Source organism: Penaeus japonicus, unplaced genomic scaffold (genome assembly GCF_977035675.1).
Source record: "Penaeus japonicus unplaced genomic scaffold, GWHDUDI00000001_assembly GWHDUDI00000041, whole genome shotgun sequence".
In the NCBI taxonomy this organism is placed as follows: domain Eukaryota; kingdom Metazoa; phylum Arthropoda; class Malacostraca; order Decapoda; family Penaeidae; genus Penaeus; species Penaeus japonicus.
This window is the reverse complement of record NW_028234443.1, coordinates 19,498,085-19,505,484: the sequence shown is the minus strand read 5'-3', so window position 1 is coordinate 19,505,484 and position 7,400 is coordinate 19,498,085. Positions and strand designations below refer to the sequence as shown.

Genomic DNA, 7,400 nt, shown 5'->3' with positions numbered 1-7,400 from the left:
AAAATGATAAAATTTTACCTACGGGCTAAATACGCAGGTTTTTGCGAAAAAACAAGATCATAAATTGTCAGTACCTTGCAAATGACTTTCAAAAAAAATGTCCCTTTAATTATTACGAAATATGCAACGTAAAAAAAAAACAAAAAAAAAAACAATGAATGATGAGAAAGGCCTAGAAAATGAAGAATTACGCTACTCTGGCTAACTGGCAAACGCAGTGTTTTTGCGAAAAAAAGATCATAATTGCAATACCTTGCAAATGCAAATGACTTCAAAAAAAATGTCCCTTAATTATTACGAAATATGCAACGTAAAAAAAAAAAAAAAAAAAAAAAACAATGAATGATGAAAATGCCTAAAAAAAGAAAAAATTACGCTACTCTGGCTAAAAACGCAGTGTTTTGCGAAAAAAAAGATCATAATTGCAGTACCTTGCAAATGACTTCAAAAAAATGTCCCTTAATTATTACGAAATATGCAACGTAAAAAAAAAAAAAAACAAAACAATGATGAAAAGGCCTAGAAAATGATAGAATTACGCTACTCTGGCTAAAAACGCAGTGTTTTGCGAAAAAAAAAATCATAATTGCAATACCTTTCATAACAATACTCAAAAAAATGCAAATGACTTCAAAAAAAATGTCCCTTAATTATTACGAAATATGCAACGTAAAAAAAAAAATAAAAAAAAAAACAATGAATGATGAAAATGCCTAGAAAATGATAGAATTACGCTACTCTGGCTAAATACGCAGTGTTTTGCGAAAAAAAAGATCATAATTGCAGTACCTTGCAAATGACTTCAAAAAAAATGTCCCTTAATTATTACGAAATATGCAACGTAAAAAAAAACAAAAAACAAAACAATGAATGATGAAAAGGCCTAGAAAATGATAGAATTACGCTACTCTGGCTAAAAACGCAGTGTTTTGCGAAAAAAGATCATAATTGCAATACCTTGCATAGCAATACTCTCAATGATGCAAATGACTTCAAAAAAAATGTCCCTTAATTATTACGAAATATGCAACGTAAAAAAAAAAATAAAAAAAAACAATGAATGATGAAAATGCCTAGAAAATGATAGAATTACGCTACTCTGGCTAAATACGCAGTGTTTTGCGAAAAAAAAGATCATAATTGCAGTACCTTGCAAATGACTTCAAAAAAAATGTCCCTTAATTATTACGAAATATGCAACGTAAAAAAAACAAAAAACAAAACAATGAATGATGAAAAGGCCTAGAAAATGATAGAATTACGCTACTCTGGCTAAATACGCAGTGTTTTGCGAAAAAAAGATCATAATTGCAGTACCTTGCAAATGACTTCAAAAAAAATGTCCCTTAATTATTACGAAATATGCAACGTAAAAAAAAAAAAAAAAAAAAACAATGAATGATGAAAATGCCTAGAAAATGATAGAATTACGCTACTCTGGCTAAATACGCAGTGTTTTGCGAAAAAAAAGATCATAATTGCAGTACCTTGCAAATGACTTCAAAAAAAATGTCCCTTAATTATTACGAAATATGCAACGTAAAAAAAAAACAAAAAACAAAACAATGAATGATGAAAAGGCCTAGAAAATGATAGAATTACGCTACTCTGGCTAAAAACGCAGTGTTTTGCGAAAAAAAGATCATAATTGCAATACCTTGCATAGCAATACTCTCAATGATGCAAATGACTTCAAAAAAATGTCCCTTAATTATTACGAAATATACAACGTAAAAAAAAAAATAAAAAAAAAACAATGAATGATGAAAATGCCTAGAAAATGATAGAATTACGCTACTCTGGCTAAATACGCAGTGTTTTGCGAAAAAAAAAGATCATAATTGCAGTACCTTGCAAATGACTTCAAAAAAAATGTCCCTTAATTATTACGAAATATGCAACGTAAAAAAAAAAAAAAAAAAAAAAACAATGAATGATGAAAAGGCCTAGAAAATGATAGAATTACGCTACTCTGGCTAAAAACGCAGTGTTTTGCGAAAAAAAGATCATAATTGCAATACCTTGCATAGCAATACTCTCAATGATGCAAATGACTTCAAAAAAAATGTCCCTTAATTATTACGAAATATACAACGTAAAAAAAAAAAATAAAAAAAAAACAATGAATGATGAAAATGCCTAGAAAATGATAGAATTACGCTACTCTGGCTAAATACGCAGTGTTTTGCGAAAAAAAAAGATCATAATTGCGTACTGCAATTATGATATTTTTTTATCGCAAAACACTGTCCCTTAATTATTACGAAATATGCAACGTAAAAAAAAACAAAAAACAAAACAATGAATGATGAAAATGCCTAGAAAATGATAGAATTACGCTACTCTGGCTAAATACGCAGTGTTTTGCGAAAAAAAAAGATCATAATTGCAGTACCTTGCAAATGACTTCAAAAAAAATGTCCCTTAATTATTACGAAATATGCAACGTAAAAAAAAAAAATAAAAAAAAAACAATGAATGATGAAAATGCCTAGAAAATGATAGAATTACGCTACTCTGGCTAAAAACGCAGTGTTTTGCGAAAAAAAGATCATAATTGCAATACCTTGCATAGCAATACTCTCAATGATGCAAATGACTTCAAAAAAAATGTCCCTTAATTATTACGAAATATGCAACGTAAAAAAAAAAATAAAAAAAAAACAATGAATGATGAAAATGCCTAGAAAATGATAGAATTACGCTACTCTGGCTAAATACGCAGTGTTTTGCGAAAAAAAAGATCATAATTGCAGTACCTTGCAAATGACTTCAAAAAAAATGTCCCTTAATTATTACGAAATATGCAACGTAAAAAAAACAAAAAACAAAACAATGAATGATGAAAAGGCCTAGAAAATGATAGAATTACGCTACTCTGGCTAAAAACGCAGTGTTTTGCGAAAAAAAGATCATAATTGCAATACCTTGCATAGCAATACTCTCAATGATGCAAATGACTTCAAAAAAAATGTCCCTTAATTATTACGAAATATGCAACGTAAAAAAAAAAAAAATAAAAAAAAAACAATGAATGATGAAAATGCCTAGAAAATGATAGAATTACGCTACTCTGGCTAAATACGCAGTGTTTTGCGAAAAAAAAAGATCATAATTGCAGTACCTTGCAAATGACTTCAAAAAAATGTCCCTTAATTATTACGAAATATGCAACGTAAAAAAAAACAAAAAAAAAACAATGAATGATAGAATTACGCTACTCTGGCTAAAAACGCAGTGTTTTGCGAAAAAAAGATCATAATTGCAGTACCTTGCAAATGACTTCAAAAAAAATGTCCCTTAATTATTACGAAATATGCAACGTAAAAAAAAAAAATAAAAAAAAAACAATGAATGATGAAAATGCCTAGAAAATGATAGAATTACGCTACTCTGGCTAAATACGCAGTGTTTTGCGAAAAAAAGATCATAATTGCAATACTCTCAATGATGCAAATGACTTCAAAAAAAATGTCCCTTAATTATTACGAAATATACAACGTAAAAAAAAAAATAAAGAAAAAAACAATGAATGATGAAAATGCCTAGAAAATGATAGAATTACGCTACTCTGGCTAAAAACGCAGTGTTTTGCGAAAAAAAAGATCATAATTGCAGTACCTTGCATAGTAGTTCTATCAATAAATCACTTAATTATTACGAAATATGCAACGTAAAAAAAAAAATAAAAAAAAAACAATGAATGATGAAAAGGCCTAGAAAATGATAGAATTACGCTACTCTGGCTAAATACGCAGTGTTTTGCGAAAAAAAGATCATAATTGCAATACCTTGCATAGCAATACTCTCAATGATGCAAATGACTTCAAAAAAATGTCCCTTAATTATTACGAAATATGCAACGTAAAAAAAAAAAAAAAAAAAACAATGAATGATGAAAATGCCTAGAAAATGATAGAATTACGCTACTCTGGCTAAATACGCAGTGTTTTGCGAAAAAAAAATCATAATTGCAGTACCTTGCAAATGACTTAAAAAAAAATGTCCCTTAATTATTACGAAATATGCAACGTAAAAAAAAACAAAAAACAAAACAATGAATGATGAAAAGGCCTAGAAAATGATAGAATTACGCTACTCTGGCTAAAAACGCAGTGTTTTGCGAAAAAAAGATCATAATTGCAATACCTTGCATAGCAATACTCTCAATGATGCAAATGACTTCAAAAAAAATGTCCCTTAATTATTACGAAATATACAACGTAAAAAAAAAAAATAAAAAAAAAACAATGAATGATGAAAATGCCTAGAAAATGATAGAATTACGCTACTCTGGCTAAATACGCAGTGTTTTGCGAAAAAAAGATCATAATTGCAGTACCTTGCAAATGACTTCAAAAAAAATGTCCCTTAATTATTACGAAATATGCAACGTAAAAAAAAATAAAAAAAAACAATGAATGATGAAAATGCCTAGAAAATGATAGAATTACGCTACTCTGGCTAAATACGCAGTGTTTTGCGAAAAAAAAGATCATAATTGCAGTACCTTGCAAATGACTTCAAAAAAATGTCCCTTAATTATTACGAAATATGCAACGTAAAAAAAAAAAAAAAAAAAAACAATGAATGATGAAAATGCCTAGAAAATGATAGAATTACGCTACTCTGGCTAAATACGCAGTGTTTTGCGAAAAAAAGATCATAATTGCAGTACCTTGCAAATGACTTCAAAAAAATGTCCCTTAATTATTACGAAATATGCAACGTAAAGTAAAAAAACAATTAATGATGAAAATGCCTATAAAATGATAGAATTACGCTATTCTGGCTAAAAACGCAGTGTTTTGCGAAAAAAAGCAAATCCGATCATAACTGCAATACCTTGCATAGCAATACTCTCAATGATGCAAATGACTTCAAAAAAATGTCCCTTAATTATTACGAAATATACAACGTAAAAAAAAAAAAAAAAAAACAATGAATGATGAAAATGCCTAGAAAATGATAGAATTACGCTACTCTGGCTAAATACGCAGTGTTTTGCGAAAAAAAAGATCATAATTGCAGTACCTTGCAAATGACTTCAAAAAAAATGTCCCTTAATTATTACGAAATATGCAACGTAAAAAAAACAAAAAACACAACAATGAATGATGAAAAGGCCTAGAAAATGATAGAATTACGCTACTCTGGCTAAAAACGCAGTGTTTTGCGAAAAAAAAGATCATAATTGCAATACCTTGCATAGCAATACTCTCAATGATGCAAATGACTTCAAAAAAAATGTCCCTTAATTATTACGAAATATGCAACGTAAAAAAAAAAAAAAAAAAAAAACAATGAATGATGAAAATGCCTAGAAAATGATAGAATTACGCTACTCTGGCTAAATACGCAGTGTTTTGCGAAAAAAAAGATCATAATTGCAGTACCTTGCAAATGACTTCAAAAAAAATGTCCCTTAATTATTACGAAATATGCAACGTAAAAAAAACAAAAAACAAAACAATGAATGATGAAAAGGCCTAGAAAATGATAGAATTACGCTACTCTGGCTAAAAACGCAGTGTTTTGCGAAAAAAAGATCATAATTGCAATACCTTGCATAGCAATACTCTCAATGATGCAAATGACTTCAAAAAAATGTCCCTTAATTATTACGAAATATGCAACGTAAAAAAAAAAAAAAAAAAAAAAACAATGAATGATGAAAATGCCTAGAAAATGATAGAATTACGCTACTCTGGCTAAATACGCAGTGTTTTGCGAAAAAAAAGATCATAATTGCAGTACCTTGCAAATGACTTCAAAAAAAATGTCCCTTAATTATTACGAAATATGCAACGTAAAAAAAAACAAAAAACAAAACAATGAATGATGAAAATGCCTAGAAAATGATAGAATTACGCTACTCTGGCTAAATACGCAGTGTTTTGCGAAAAAAAAGATCATAATTGCAATACCTTGCATAGCAATACTCTCAATGATGCAAATGACTTCAAAAAAAATGTCCCTTAATTATTACGAAATATACAACGTAAAAAAAAAAAAAAAAAAAAAAAACAATGAATGATGAAAAGGCCTAGAAAATGATAGAATTACGCTACTCTGGCTAAAAACGCAGTGTTTTGCGAAAAAAAGATCATAATTGCAATACCTTCCATAGCAATACTCTCAATGATGCAAATGACTTCAAAAAAAATGTCCCTTAATTATTACGAAATATGCAACGTAAAAAAAAAAAATAAAAAAAAAACAATGAATGATGAAAATGCCTAGAAAATGATAGAATTACGCTACTCTGGCTAAATACGCAGTGTTTTGCGAAAAAAAAGATCATAATTGCAGTACCTTGCAAATGACTTCAAAAAAAATGTCCCTTAATTATTACGAAATATGCAACGTAAAAAAAAACAAAAAACAAAACAATGAATGATGAAAATGCCTAGAAAATGATAGAATTACGCTACTCTGGCTAAAAACGCAGTGTTTTGCGAAAAAAAAGATCATAATTGCAATACCTTGCATAGCAATACTCTCAATGATGCAAATGAAAATCTCCTTAATTATTACGAAATATGCAACGTAAAAAAAAAAAAAAAAAAAACAATGAATGATGAAAAGGCCTAGAAATGATAGAATTACGCTACTCTGGCAAACTCCGCAGTGTTTTGCGAAAAAAAGATCATAATTGCAATACCTTCTTGCAAATGACTGCAAAAAAAATGTCCCTTAATTATTACGAAATATGCAACGTAAAAAAAACAAAAAACAAAACAATGAATGATGAAAAGGCCTAGAAAATGATAGAATTACGCTACTCTGGCTAAATACGCAGTGTTTTGCGAAAAAAAAAGATCATAATTGCAGTACCTTGCAAATGACTTCAAAAAAATGTCCCTTAATTATTACGAAATATGCAACGTAAAAAAAAAAAAAAAAAAAAACAATGAATGATGAAAATGCCTAGAAAATGATAGAATTACGCTACTCTGGCTAAATACGCAGTGTTTTGCGAAAAAAAAGATCATAATTGCAGTACCTTGCAAATGACTTCAAAAAAAATGTCCCTTAATTATTACGAAATATGCAACGTAAAAAAAACAAAAAACAAAACAATGAATGATGAAAAGGCCTAGAAAATGATAGAATTACGCTACTCTGGCTAAAAACGCAGTGTTTTGCGAAAAAAAGATCATAATAGCAATACCTTGCATAGCAATACTCTCAATGCAAATGACTTCAAAAAAAATGTCCCTTAATTATTACGAAATATACAACGTAAAAAAAAAAAATAAAAAAAAAACAATGAATGATGAAAATGCCTAGAAAATGATAGAATTACGCTACTCTGGCTAAATACGCAGTGTTTTGCGAAAAAAAAAGATCATAATTGCAGTACCTTGCAAATGACTTCAAAAAAAATGTCCCTTAAT

General features: G+C 28.9%; 2 long non-coding RNA genes across 2 annotated transcripts in view; both read right to left on the bottom strand.

The window, feature by feature from the left end:
* LOC147466801 (uncharacterized) overlaps window positions 1–2,193 on the bottom strand; it is a 16,129-nt gene extending 13,936 nt beyond the window's left edge. The window contains exon 1 of the long non-coding RNA XR_015190766.1: window positions 2,022–2,193. This is a non-coding gene — a long non-coding RNA (uncharacterized LOC147466801). The remainder of the gene's footprint in view (window positions 1–2,021) is intronic.
* Window positions 2,194–6,351: 4,158 nt separating this feature from the next.
* Window positions 6,352–7,400, bottom strand: part of LOC147466800 (uncharacterized) — a 1,959-nt gene continuing 910 nt past the window's right edge. The window contains exon 2 of the long non-coding RNA XR_015190764.1: window positions 6,352–6,485. This is a non-coding gene — a long non-coding RNA (uncharacterized LOC147466800). The remainder of the gene's footprint in view (window positions 6,486–7,400) is intronic.